General features: G+C 39.0%; 1 protein-coding gene across 1 annotated transcript in view; it reads right to left on the reverse strand.

The window, feature by feature from the left end:
* GUCY2F (guanylate cyclase 2F, retinal) overlaps nt 1-15,487 on the reverse strand; it is a 220,213-nt gene that overhangs the window by 156,342 nt on the left and 48,384 nt on the right. The gene's annotated exons all lie outside the window — the stretch shown is intronic.

The following is a 15,487-nucleotide window of genomic DNA, read 5'->3' on the forward strand; positions in this document are numbered from 1 at the left end:
TTTATTATTTTGGGGGGGCTTTTTTATTTTGATAAGGCTATTAGATTAGGTGTAATTAGTTTAAATTTTTGTAATTTGTTTATTATTTTCTGTAATTTAGTGTTTGTCTTTTTTTGTACTTTAGCTAATTGAATTTAATTTATTTAATTGTTTTTAATTTAGTTCATTTATTTAATTGTAGTGTAGTGTTAGGTGTTATTGTAACTTAGGTTAGGTTTTATTTTACAGGTACTTTTGTATTTATTTTAGCTAGGTAGTTATTAAATAGTTAATAACTATTTAGTAACTATTGTACCTAGTTAAAATAAATACAAACTTGCCTGTAAAATAAAAATAAACCCTAAGCTAGATACAATGTAACTATTAGTTATATTGTAGCTAGCTTAGGGTTTATTTTACAGGTAAGTATTTAGTTTTAAATAGGAATTATTTAGTTATTAATAGTAGGTTTTATTTAGATTTATTTTAATTATATTTAAGCAAGGGGTGTAAGGGTTAGACTTAGGTTTAGGGGTTAATAAATTTAATATAGTGGCGGCGACGTTGGGGGTGGCAGATTAGGGGGTTAATAACATAATATAGGTGGCAGTGGGCTCCGGGAGTGGCAGGATAGGGGTAAATACGTTTATTAGAGTGGCGGTGGGCTCCGGGAGCGGCAGGATAGGGGTTAATACGTTTATTAGAGTGGCGGTGGGCTCCGGGAGTGGCGGTTTAGGGCTTAATAACTTTATTTAGCTGCGGCGGGGTCCGTGAGCAGCGGGATAGGGGTAAAACAGTGTAGTGTGGGTGTTTGGTGACAGTATACCAATAAAGCTGGGAAAAAGCCGAAGAGCAGAGAGATCGATGACTGTTAGTTAACAACAGTCCGCTGCTCATCGCCTCGTACTTGGTGCGCAGCTTTTTGACAGCTTTTTTGGTAACTTTGGAGAACGTATTCAGGTCTGCGGCAGCGAAGTTAGGCGATGTTAGGCGAGCGTATTGGTGCCGTCGAATGCAAGTAAGTTGACGGCTTGATAAATAGGCCCCTTAGTCTTGATTAAGTGCCCCAACTCTATTCATACAAGAATATTCGTAATAATATATTGATATTGATATATGATATCATTTTAAAGTACAGAAAATCACAAGTTGGAAAGTTGCTTAAAATTGCATGCACTATCTGAATCATTAAAGTTAAATTTTTACTTGACTGTCCCTTTAAATTTCAAAATATGAATTAAGTGACTATCTTCTTATTAATATTATTTTAATAATATTAATAATAATAATCTATATATAAATCAAAGCTAAATTAATTTTGAAAAAATAAATGAATGACTATAAAGATAACTAAGTTAAATTGTAATACTTTCAGTTTGTAGGTAGAATATAAATACAAAATACAAATCTGTGGTAATGCTAAAATCCAGTATAAAAACATTAAACAGATTTATTATCCAAATTGATGAATATACATAGGGAGCATGATTCCAAATGGGTTACTTAATGTAAATTCATAGTATTTTAATACACCTACGGCTAGATTACGAGTTTTGCGTTATGAGGGGTGCAGTGCTAACTTGCACGTTATTGTCACCGCTCACTTACCTACAGCGCTGGTATTACAGGTCTTCATAAACCCGGCGTTAACAGGCAAGAAGTGAGCATAGAGCAAAATTGTGCTCCATACCACACTCCAATACCAGCACTGCTTAAGGCAGCAGTGAGCTGGTTTTACGTCCTTGTGCACGATTTCCCCATAGACATCAATGGGGAGAGCCGGCTGAAAAAAAAGCCTAACACCTGCAAAAAAGCAGCGTAAAGCTCAGTAACGCAGCCCCATTGATTTCTAGGGGGAAACAAAATTTATGTTTACACCTAACACCCTAACATGAATCCCGAGTCTAAACACCCCTAATGTTACACTTATTAACCCCTAATCTGGCGCTCCGGACATCGCCACCACTATAATAAACATATTAACCCCTAAACCGCCGCACTCCCGCAACACAAACACTAGTTAAATATTATTAACCCCTAATCTGCTGTCCCTAACATTGCCGTCACCTACATTACATTTATTAACTCCTAATCTGCCACCCCCAACATTGCCGCCACTATACTAAATTTATTAACCCCTAAACCTAAGTCTAACCCTAACACCCCCTAACTTAAATATAATTAAAATAAATCTAAATAAACATTCCTATCATTACCTAAATTATTCCTATTTAAAACTAAATAGTTTACTTATCAATAAAATAAACCCTAAGCTAGCTACAATATAACTAATAGTTACATTGTAGCTATCTTAGGTTTTATTTTTATTTTACAGGCAAGTTTGTATTTATTTTAACTAGGTAGAATAGTTACTAAATAGTTATTAACTATTTACTAACTACCTAGTTAAAATAAATACAATTTTACCTGTAAAATAAAACCTAACCTGTCTTACAATAAAACCTAACCTTACACTACAATTAAATAAATTAAATTAATTAAATACAATTACCTAAATTACAACAAAAAAACCCCCCCACTAAATTACACAAAATAAATCAGATATTTAAACTAATTACACCTAATCTAATAGCCCTATCAAAATAGAAAAAGCCCCCCCAAAATAAAAAAAAAACCCTAGCCTACAATAAACTACCAATAGCCCTTAAAAGGGCCTTTTGCGGGACATTGCCCAAAAGAAATCAGCTCTTTTACCTGAAAAAAAAAATACAAACACCCCCCCAACAGTAAAACCCACCACCCACACAACCAAAAATCCTATTGGCTGATGCAATCAGCCAATAGAATTGAGCTTGCATTCTATTGGCTGATTGGAACAGCCAATAGAATGCAAGCTCAATCCTATTGGCTGATTGGATCAGCCAATAGGATTGAAGCTCAATCCTATTGGCTGATTGCATCAGCCAATAGGATTTTTTCACCTTTAATTCCGATTGGCTGATAGAATTCTATCAGCCAATCGGAATTCAAGGGACGCCATCTTGGATGACGTCACTTAAAGAAACATTCATTCGGGAAGAAGACTTCGTTTGAACAGGATACTCCACGCCAGATGTCTTGTAGATGGACCTGCTCCGCGTCGGATGGATGAAGATAGAAGATACCGTCTGGATGAAGACTTCTGCCCATCTGGAGGACCACTTCTGCCGGCTTGGATGAAGACTTCTCCCGGCTTCGTTGAGGACTTCTTGCCGCTTCGCTGAGGACTTCTACCGGCTTCGTTGAGGATGGATGTCCGGTCTTCAAAACTGTAAGTGGATCTTCGGGGGTTAGTGTTAGGTTTTTTTAAGGGTTTATTGGGTGGGTTTTAGTTTTAGATTAGGGTTTGGGCAATAGAAAAAGAGCTAAATGCCCTTTTAAGGGCAATGCCCATCCAAATGCCCTTTTTTAGGGCAATGGGGAGCTTAGGTTTTTTTAGTTAGGATTTTATTTGGGGGGTTGGTTGTGTGGGTGGTGGGTTTTACTGTTGGGGGGGTGTTTGTATTTTTTTTTACAGGTAAAAGAGCTGATTTCTTTGGAGCAATGCCCCGCAAAAGGCCCTTTTAAGGGCTATTGGTAGTTTATTGTAGGCTAGGTGTTTTTTATTTTGGGGGGGGGCTTTTTTATTTTGATAGGGCTATTAGATTAGGTGTAATTAGTTTAAATATCTGATCATTTCTTTTTTTATTTTGTGTAATTTAGTGTTTGTTTGTTTTTGTAATTTAGGTAATTGTATTTAATTAATATAATTTATTTAATTGTAGTGTAAGGTTAGGTTTTATTGTAAGACAGGTTAGGTTTTATTTTACAGGTAAATTTGTATTTATTTTAACTAGGTAGTTAGTAAATATTTAATAACTATTTAGTAACTATTCTACCTTGTTAAAATAAATACAAACTTGCCTGGAAAATAAAAACAAAACCTAAGATAGCTACAATGTAACTATTAGTTATATTATAGCTAGCTTAGGGTTTATTTTACAGGTAAGTATTTAGTTTTAAATAGGAATAATTTAGGTAATGATAGGAATTTTTATTTTGATTTATTTTAATTATATTTAAGTTAGGGGGTGTTAGTGTTAGGGTTAGACTTAGGTTTAGGGGTTAATAACTTTAGTATAGTGGCGGCGATGTTGGGGGCGGCAGATTAGGGGTTAATAACTGTAATGTAGGTTGCGGTGATGTTAGGGACAGCAGATTAGGGGTTAATAATATTTATCTAGTGTTTGCAAGGCGGGAGTGTGGCGGTTTAGGGGTTAATATGTTTATTATAGTGGCGGCGATGTCGGGAGCGGCAGATTAGGGGTTAATCATTTTATTTTAGTGTTTGCGATGCGGGAGGGCCTTGGTTTAGGGGTTAATAGGTAGTTTATGGGTGTTATTGTACTTTTTAGCACTTTAGTTATGAGTTTTATGTTACAGCTTTGTATCGTAAAACTCATAACTACTGACTTTACAATGTGTTACGAATCTTGCAGGATAGGCTGTACCGCTCACTTTTTGGCCTTCCAGAAAAAGCTTGTAATATCAGCGCTATGGAAGTCCCATTGAAAAAAGACTTTACGTAAATTGCGTAAGTTAATTTGCGGTACGGCCAAAAAGTGTGCGGTGCCCCTAAACCTGTAAGGCTCGTAGTACCAACGGTAGTGAAAAAGCAGCGTTATGAGCCTTAATGCTGCTTTTTTACTCATACCACAAAACTCGTTATCTAGCCGCTTATTAGTTGAGTTGTGAAGCTGTAACATCATTTTAATAAGGCCATTAAATATTTTGCTGAGTTCATTTTGTGTTTTATTTTATCATTTCACATAAGTGGTTGGTTACATAAATCAATTTGACGCTATGTAGCGCCCACTTTGTGATTATATTGTTGCAGCAATATTGTGATACTGAGAAGCCTTTATCTGTTTAAGAACAGATGCCCAAGCCATATTAGCTTGTGAGTTTGCATAAGCTGTTTATAGAGGACTGGAAATTTGAGATGTAATTATATTATAATATAATAGCTTTGTTTATAATCGTTTTTAAATTTCAACAATTTTAAATTTAAAGAAACATGAAACCAAAATGTTTCTTTCATGATTCAGATAGAGAATACAATTTTAAACAACATTCCAATTTACTTCTATTATTTAATTAGTTTCATTTTCTTGGTATCTGTTGTTGAAGAAATAGCAGTGCACATGGGTGAGCCAATCACACGAGGCATCTATGTGCAGCTACCATATAATTCGGCACTAAAATCAACACTTGACAAAGCTGCACCCTCCACTGTTCACCGTACATCAATCACTCTACGGCAACCGTGGCACACCAAACAGACCAGATATCAGCAGCTACTGAGCCTATTTAGATATGCTTTTCAATAAAGGATATAAAAGCGAATGAAGCAAATTAGATAATAGAAGTAAATTGGAAACTTGGTTAAAATTGCATGCTCTTTCTAAATCATGAAATAAAAACATTGGGTTTCATGTTCCATTAACAAATACATATTGAGACTAAGGCCTCTATTTAACAAAGTCTGGCGGACCTGATCCGACAGTGCGGATCAGGTCCGCCAGACCTCGCGGTCTTCATATTCAGCATTGCACCAGCAGCTCACAAGAGCTGCTGGTGCAACACCACCCCCTGCAGAATCGCGGCCAATGGGCCGCCAGCAGGGAGGTGTCAATCAACCCGATTGTACTCGATCGGGTTGAATTCCGGCGATGTCTGTCTGCCTGCTCAGAGCAGGCGGACAGGTTATGGAGAAGTGGTCTTTAGACCGCTGCTTCATAACTGCTGTTTCTGGCGAGCCTACAGGCTCGCCAGAAACACGGGGCCTCAAGCTCTATCTGGAGCTTGATAGATAGAACCCAAAACGTTAACTTCCAAGTTGCATGATGATGAGAGGTAGCTGTTTAGTGTTTGCCCACAAACAATTGAATATAATATTATACAACCCTATGCTATAAATTAGCAGCTTAGGGTTACATATAGTTCCAGTAAAGTGCTGCTAAATATCTTCAGATTTTGACCTTATCATTATACATAAATTGTAAAATTATTTGGATGTCAGATGCCAGATTAAAAAAAATAAAAAACTTTGAAGGGTACAGTTTGACACCATGTTATATACAGAATATACAATTTTACACCTGTTCTGAGCCCCACATTCTCAATAACCACAATAGCCCTAAACATCACGGTTTGGGATAACTGCCCTACTGTCCTAAAAAATCCTGCTTTCCAAAGTGAAACCAGGGACTGCCTGAGGCCACAGTTTGTTTGCACCTGCACAGCTTTAGCATACTAACATACTAAGCAATATAAAGAATTAATCTTGTAGCTCAGGGTTTATAAAGTGTTGGTACAGTGGCTGAAAATTAAGCTTTTGATTTGACCTTTAAGAAGCCATAGGATCCCAAACTATTGTTGTCAAACTATGAACCATGGGGCCGAGTTAAAGGGACATTAAAACCCAATTTTTTCTTTCATTCATTAGAAAGAGTGTGCAATTTTAAACAACATTCTAATTTACTTTTATTATCTAATTTGTTTCATTCTCTTGATATTCTTTGCTGAAAAGCATATCTAGATAGGCTCAGTAGCTGCTGATTGGTACGTGCACATAGATGCCTCGTGTGATTGGCTCACCCATATGCATTGCTATTTCTTCAACAAAGGATATCTAAAAAATAAAACAAATTAGATAATAGAAGTAAATTTGAATGTTGTTTAAAATTGTATTCTCTAACTGAATCATGAAAGAAAAATTTGGGGTTTAGTGGCCCTTTAAGAAGCAGCGGATATAAGACCACTGCTCCTTAACTCGTCTGCTGCCTCTGAGGCTGCAGACATCAATCCGCATGATCTCATAAGATTGGGTTGATTGACACCCCCTGCTATCGGCCTGCAGGGGGCGGCATTGCACAAGCAGTTCCCCAGAACTGCTTGTGCAATGATAAATGTTGACAGCGCACACTGTCAGCATTTATCGATGTGTGGCGGACATGATTGCTACAGCGGATAATGTCCGCCAGACATATGATAAATCGGCCCCCATGTATTCATGTGCTATGTCGTTTTACAAAGGCCCTCACAGATGGAAATCTGATGCTATTAATATGTAATCCACATGGAATAAAAATCATTTGTATACCCTTAAAGAGACATGACACTACTACTGGAATAAACTAAAGTTAATAGATTCCACAGAGCATACTATAGAGAGTGAGTATAAAGTGGCCATACCAATAAACCTCTACTGACTGGTGATCATAGTGGCTAATTATAACTAGAAGGAAATACTTAAATGGACACAGTACTCAAAACTGTTCAATAATGTATATGAAGGAGCAACAGTTAAACATGTTAAAATATTTATGAATGAAAAAACAAAATGTTTGCTTACCTGATAAATTTCTTTCTTTTCGGGCATGGAGAGTCCATGACTTCATTCCAATTATTAGTGGGATATTCAACTCCTGGCCAACAGGAGGAGGCAAAGAGCACCCCAGCAGAGCTGTTAAGTGTCACTTCCCTTACCCATAATCCCCAGTCATTCAGCCGAAGGAAAATGGAAAAGGAAGAAACACAAGGGTATAAAGGTGCCTGAGGTTTACAAAAAAAATGCTGATGAATTAAAACTTAATAAAGGGCGGGGTCGTGGACTCTCCATGCCCGGAAAGAAAGACATTTATCAGGTAAGCATATATTTTGTTTTCTTTCCTACGGCATGAAGAGTCCACAACTTCACTCCAATTACTAGTGGGAACCAATACCCAAGCTGGAGGACACAGAATGAAAAGGAAATGAAAAAAAGACAGGCAGACCTAAACAGAAGGCACCACCGCTTGAAGAACCTTTCTCCCAAAAGAAGCCTCAGTCGAGGCAAAAGTATCAAATTTGTAGAATTTGGAAAAAGTATGCAAAGAGGACCATGTTGCTGTCTTGCAAATTTGCTCCACAGAGCTTTATTTTTGAAAGCCCAGGAAGAAGAGACAGTCCTGGTGGAATGAATCATACTTCTCTCAGGAGGCTGCTGTCCAGCTGTCTCATAAGCTAAACGGATAACACTTCTCAACCAGAGAGACAGAGTAGTAGAAGTGGCCTTCTGACCCTTACGCTTGCCAGAGAAAACAACAAAAAGGGTAGAAGATTGACTAAAATCTTTAGTAGCTTGAAGGTAACATTTTAGCGCATGCACAACATTCAAAAGACGTTCCTTATGGGAAGAAGGATTGGGACAAAAGGAAGGAACAACAATTTCCTGATTAATATTTCAATCCGACACAACCTTATGGAGAAAACCCAACTTAGTATGAAGGACCGCCTTGTCCGCATGAAAAATAAGGTAAGGGGAATCACACTGCAGAGACGAAAGCTCAGAAACTCTGCGAGCGGAAGAAATAGCAAGAAAAAACAAAACCTTCCAAGATAACAATTTAATATCAACAGAATGCATTGGCTCAAAAGGAGCCTGTTGCAAAACTTTAAGAACAAGGTTAAGGCTCCAAGGAGGAGCAACAGGTTTAAACACAGGCCTGATTCTGACCAGGCCTGAACAAAAGCTTGAACATCTGACAAATCTGTCAGACGTTTGTGTATAAGAATAGACAGAACAGAAATATGACCCTTCAGAGTACTGACTGACAAACCTTTCCCCAGGCCATCCTGAAGAAAAAATAAAATGCGGGGAATCCTCACCCGGCTCCATGAGAAACCCTTATATTCGCACTAATAAAGGTATTTACGTCATACCTTATGGTAAATCTTGCGAGTAACAGGTTAATGAGCCTGAAGCATGGTATCAATGACTGCCTCAGAAAAACAACATCTAGTCAAAACTAGGCATTCAATCTCAAAGCATTCAACTTCAGAGAATCCAGATTTGAATGGACCCTGAAGTAGAAGGTCCTTCCTCAGAGGTAACCTCCAAAGAGGAAGAGATGACTCATGGGAGGAGAGCAAATGGAGGAAACAGGTATGCCAGAGAGAAGATCCAAGGAACCATTAGAGCGTCTATCAGAGCGGCCCAAGGATCTCTTTACCTTGAACCGTACTTTGGGAGTTTGGCATTTTTACAAGACGCCATCAGATCCATCTCCAGAACCCCCCTACCTGAGGGTTAAGTGTCACTTCCCTTACCCATAATCCCCAGTCATTCAGCCGAAGGAAAATGGAAAAGGAAGAAACACAAGGGTATAAAGGTGCCTGAGGTTTACAAAAAAAATGCTGATGAATTAAAACTTAATAAAGGGCGGGGTCGTGGACTCTCCATGCCCGGAAAGAAAGACATTTATCAGGTAAGCATATATTTTGTTTTCTTTCCTACGGCATGAAGAGTCCACAACTTCACTCCAATTACTAGTGGGAACCAATACCCAAGCTGGAGGACACAGAATGAAAAGGAAATGAAAAAAAGACAGGCAGACCTAAACAGAAGGCACCACCGCTTGAAGAACCTTTCTCCCAAAAGAAGCCTCAGTCGAGGCAAAAGTATCAAATTTGTAGAATTTGGAAAAAGTATGCAAAGAGGACCATGTTGCTGTCTTGCAAATTTGCTCCACAGAGCTTTATTTTTGAAAGCCCAGGAAGAAGAGACAGTCCTGGTGGAATGAATCATAATTCTCTCAGGAGGCTGCTGTCCAGCTGTCTCATAAGCTAAACGGATAACACTTCTCAACCAGAGAGACAGAGTAGTAGAAGTGGCCTTCTGACCCTTACGCTTGCCAGAGAAAACAACAAAAAGGGTAGAAGATTGACTAAAATCTTTAGTAGCTTGAAGGTAACATTTTAGCGCATGCACAACATTCAAAAGACGTTCCTTATGGGAAGAAGGATTGGGACAAAAGGAAGGAACAACAATTTCCTGATTAATATTTCAATCCGACACAACCTTATGGAGAAAACCCAACTTAGTATGAAGGACCGCCTTGTCCGCATGAAAAATAAGGTAAGGGGAATCACACTGCAGAGACGAAAGCTCAGAAACTCTGCGAGCGGAAGAAATAGCAAGAAAAAACAAAACCTTCCAAGATAACAATTTAATATCAACAGAATGCATTGGCTCAAAAGGAGCCTGTTGCAAAACTTTAAGAACAAGGTTAAGGCTCCAAGGAGGAGCAACAGGTTTAAACACAGGCCTGATTCTGACCAGGCCTGAACAAAAGCTTGAACATCTGACAAATCTGTCAGACGTTTGTGTATAAGAATAGACAGAACAGAAATATGACCCTTCAGAGTACTGACTGACAAACCTTTCCCCAGGCCATCCTGAAGAAAAAATAAAATGCGGGGAATCCTCACCCGGCTCCATGAGAAACCCTTATATTCGCACTAATAAAGGTATTTACGTCATACCTTATGGTAAATCTTGCGAGTAACAGGTTAATGAGCCTGAAGCATGGTATCAATGACTGCCTCAGAAAAACAACATCTAGTCAAAACTAGGCATTCAATCTCCAAGCATTCAGCTTCAGAGAATCCAGATTTGAATGGACCCTGAAGTAGAAGGTCCTTCCTCAGAGGTAACCTCCAAAGAGGAAGAGATGACTCATGGGAGGAGAGCAAATGGAGGAAACAGGTATGCCAGAGAGAAGATCCAAGGAACCATTAGAGCGTCTATCAGAGCAGCCCAAGGATCTCTTTACCTTGAACCGTACTTTGGGAGTTTGGCATTTTTACAAGACGCCATCAGATCCATCTCCAGAACCCCCCACCTGAGGGCTATCTTTGAGAACACTTCCGAATGGAAAGCCCACTTCCCAGGATGAAAAATCTGTCTGCTCAGAAAATCCGCCTCCCAGCTGTCTACCCCTGGAATGTGGATAGTGGATAGGAGACAATCGTGAGCCTCTGCCCACTGCAGAATGCTAGTCACCTCCTTCATAGCCAAGGAACTTCGAGTTCCTCCCTGGAGGTTGATGTAACCCACTGAGGTGATGTTTTCCGACTAGAATCTGATAAACCAGACTAAAGATAATTGAGGCCAAGCTGTTAAGACATTGAAGATTGCTCTCAACACTAAGATGTTTATGGGAAGAGAAGACTCCTCCCAAGTCCACAGGCCCTGAGCTTTTAAGGAGCCTCAGACTGCTCCCCAGCCTAACAGACTGGCATTCGTAGTCACAATCACCCAGGAAGGTCTCAGGAAGCAAGTGCCCCAAGACAGATGTTCCTGTGAAATCCACCACGAGAGATTCTCTTGTTAGGTGATCCAGATCTATCCTCTGCGATAGATTTGAATGGTCTCCGTTCGATTGATGGAACCGAGCAAAAGGAATGATGTCCATGCAAGTAACCATCAGACTAATCACCTCCATGCATTGAGAGAGCAAGACACGAAACAAGAACTTTGGATTTTCTGACATCCATCAGGAAAATTTTCATGGACAAGGAATCTATGATTGTCCCTAAGAAACACACCCTTGTAGCTGGAACAAGGGAACTCTTTTCCAGATTCACTTTCCATCCGTGGGAACGTAGAAAAAGACAACATGAGATTTTGCTAGTTGAAAAGATGACGCCTGAACCAAGATGTCGTCTAGATAAGGTGCCACTGCAATTCCCTGTGATCTGACCACTGCCAAAAGAACCCCCAGAACCTTTGTGAATATTCTGGGAGCCATGGCAAGACCAAACGAAAGTGCCACAAACTGGAAATGCTTGTCCAGAAAAGCAAACCTTAGAAACTGGTAATGATCCCTGTGAATGGAAACATGTAGATATGCATCCTTCAGGTCTATGGTCATCATGAACTGACCTTCCTGAACCAATGGAAGAATGGAACAAATAGTTTCCATCTTGAAGGATGGAACCCTGAGGAATTTGTTGAGGCACTTTAGGTATAGGATGGGACAGAAAGTACAGGAACTGGAACAATTACTCCTAGGGAGGATAGGCCTCTACGCAGTTTAAGAAGGCCTCCCTTTTTATTTGGTTTGTGTATAGTATTGACAGGAGAAATCTGCCCCTTGGAGGTCAAAACTTGAATCCTATTATGTAACCCTGGGATACTATGTCCACAGCCCATGGATCTAGGACATCGTATATCCTAGCTTGCTGAAAAAGAGAAAGCCTGCCCCCCACTTGATCCAATATTGGATAATGGGAGGACCCTTCATTCTGATTTAGAATCAGTGGAAGGCTTCTTGTTTTGCTTCCCCTTATTCCAAGGCTGACAAGACCTCCAAGAGGTCTTGGGTTGCTCTGGTTTGGAAGAAGAGGAGGAAGACTTCTGTCCTTCAAAGTTATGGCGACCCTTAGGTCTATTCAACTTGTCCTGAGGTAGGAAAGATCCCTTTCCACTTGTAATTTCAGAAATGATTTCCGCCAGACCAAGACCAAATTAAATTTTACCTTTATAAGGTAAAGACAAAAGCTTGGCCTTTGAAGTTACATCAGCCAACCAAGATTTTTAACTACAGAGCTCTGCGAGCTAGAACAGTGAAGCTAGATATTTTAGCTCCCAATATAATTACCTTCATGTTAGCATCGCAGATAAAGGTATTGGCCAGTTTAAGAGCTTTAATCCTATCTTGGATCTCCTCTTTCGTAGTTTCTTCTGATATCAGATCAGACAAGGCATCGCACCAATAAGATGCTGCTCCCGCAACCGTAGCAATACTTGCCGCAGGTTGCCACTGTAATCCTTGATGGATGTACATCTCTTTTAAGTAAGTCTCTAGCTTCTTATCTATAGAATCATTAAAAGAACAACTATCCTCTATAGGATTAGTGGTTATTTTAGCTAGAGTAGAGATAGCTCCTTCTACTTTAGGCACAGTGCGCCATGAGTCACGAATGGAGTAAGCAACAGGAAACGTCTTTTTAAAAACAAGGGAAGGAGAAAAAGGAACCCCTGGCTTATCTCATTCCTGAGCTATAATTTCAGACATCTTGTCTGGAACAGGAAAAACATCCACAGAGGAGGGAGAATCATAAACTCTATTAAGTTTAGTAGATTTTTTTAGGGTTCAGAGTCATCCAAAGTATCTAGAACCTCCTTCAGAAGCAACCGGAGATGTTCAAGCATAAATCTGAAATTAACTTCTTCAGATTCTGAAGACATTTCCCCCATCATGTCAGAGTCTAAGATCTCACCTTCAGAAGCTACTGAAGTATTCTCCTGATCAGACATTTGGGAAAGGTTGACCAGAGCAGATTTAGAGGGGTAAGAAACCTTACTAGCAGAAGCATGTTTAGATTTCCTCTTATGCTTACCCGAAGTAGGGAAAGCAGATAAAACTGCAGACACCGCAGAAGTTATCTGCGCAGCAAAATCTCCTGGCAAAAAAACACCCCCAGGAGGTTGAGAGGAACCGCAGCACACTGCATGTGAAACTACCATAGCTTGGGACGTCTGAGGAGAAAGCTGAGAAATATCCTGAACAGCATTGTCCTGAGAGACATATGACTCAGAAGGGAGTAACTTGTCTTTAAATGTTAAGGTTTTAGATAAGCAAGTGGCGCAGAATTGCACAGGGGGTACAACCTGAGCCTCCAGACAAAGTAAACTTTTATCAAAGGAAATAGATGTATTTTGGTCTGAGTCCATAATAACAGAGCTGATTCCCAAATTAATAAATATATAAAAAAATATATACAATTTTAATATTAGCAGTACGGTATATAGAGCAGTCACTTTTTGCAGCAAAAAGGAAAAGAATCTTTTAACAAAATTTTCCTCACACCTCTATACCTCAGCTAGCTGAGGAGTCTTACTCCACCAGGACCGGAGCTCACTAGAAACTGTAAAGGAGACTCTCTAGATTCAGATCTGCTTTCAGAGATAGTTGGCAATCTTGGAGGGCAGAGAAACTAAAAAGATCATGTCGATCTGACTAGTAGCTGACACAGATGAAAACAACGTAATCACTACACTGCCTAACTCCCTCCGCTCTACATGAACTAAAACGGAAGAGCAGATGAGTCACGTGATCGGAGTAAGAAAATAAAATGCGCCACAGTAAAAGTGAGCGTTTCTGATCGATCTAAGAAAAATAAGTTAAGCACTCTGTTCCATTGTGATCACTACACTGCCTTACTCTGCATGATAAATAAATAATTAAATAATGCATATCTCCTCGACCTATTAACCCTTCAGCCAGCCTCTCATAAATGTTAAGGTTAAAAAATGTAACCACTTAATGTTTCACATGCCAGTGTCTGCCAAAAAAACTGCCCAAAAGGTAACCCATCTATAAGGTTAAAACGTGTCCCAGATGTTGATCCACAAGTAGATTAACCTCCCAAGTACTGTCCTTCAATACCTAGAAGGCAAATGTACTTACCTGTGGATCCAGCTGCAGGCCAGGAACAGCTTCTTAGGTGTGATAGATACTCCACTCTCTATCAGGGACCTAAAGAAAAAGAAAGAACAGAGTAACCAAATGTGGCTTTCTATAAGGGGTAGCAATAATGTTAGAAATAAAGCAAAGACAACCTCACCACTTTCTAACTGCTAATAGCCACCATTACTTTTACTAAAGAGATTGACATGGACACAGCATAAGCCAATCCTTGCTTGCAGGGAAAAGTACCCATAAAAGGATTAAATATCTTCAGACACCATCTTTGCACATCCTTCATTGACAGAGGCAAAGAGAATGACTGGGGATTATGGGTAAGGGAAGTGACACTTAAAAGCTCTGCTGGCATGCTCTTTGCCTGGTAATTGGAATGAAGTTGTGGACTCTCCATGCCATAGGAAAGAAAAAGGTTAAACAAAACCAGTTTAAATTTAAAGTAAAACTATTGAGAAGTATATAATTATGTACAAATTAGTCTTGGGGCTTTGTTGCTCACTGGCTGATAGGGACAACTTCCACATAAAAGTAAGTTTATTCAGCACAGGATCATAAAATAAAATAAAAACTATAATACATTTTAAAACATTTTCTTTCACATGGAACATAGATTTTTTTTGAGTATCATGTCTCATTACATTTTAAAAAAAGGAGAGGCGAAGATGAAAAAGAGACATCAGATGAGTTGGCGAAAGCATAAATTAAAGGGATAGTCTAGTCAAAATTAAACTTTCATAATTCAGATCAGGCATGCAATTTTAAACAACTTTCTAATTTAATTTTATCATCAAATTTGATTTGTTCTATTGGAATTTTTAGCTAAAAGCTAAACCTAGGTAGGCTCATATGTTAATTTCTAAGCCCTTGAAGGCCGCCTCTTATCTCAGTGCATTATGACAGTTTTTCACAGCTAGGCAGTGCTAGTTCATGTGAGCCATATAGATAACATTGTGCTCACTCCTGACTAAAATGCAAGTCTGTCAAAAGAACTAAAGAAGGGGGCAGTCTGCAGAGGCTTAGATACAAAGTAATCACAGAAGTAAAAAGTGTACTAATTGAATTGTGTTGGTTGTGCAAAACTGGTGAATGGATAATAAAGGGATTATCTATCTTTTTAAACAATAAATTTTCTGGAGTACACTGTCCCTTTACATATTAAAAATATTATAATTTATAGTAGTTTATACTTAGAGGCCAATTTGTCAAGTGCCGGA

This window comes from Bombina bombina, chromosome 1, assembly GCF_027579735.1.
Source record: "Bombina bombina isolate aBomBom1 chromosome 1, aBomBom1.pri, whole genome shotgun sequence".
Lineage (NCBI taxonomy): Eukaryota > Metazoa > Chordata > Amphibia > Anura > Bombinatoridae > Bombina > Bombina bombina.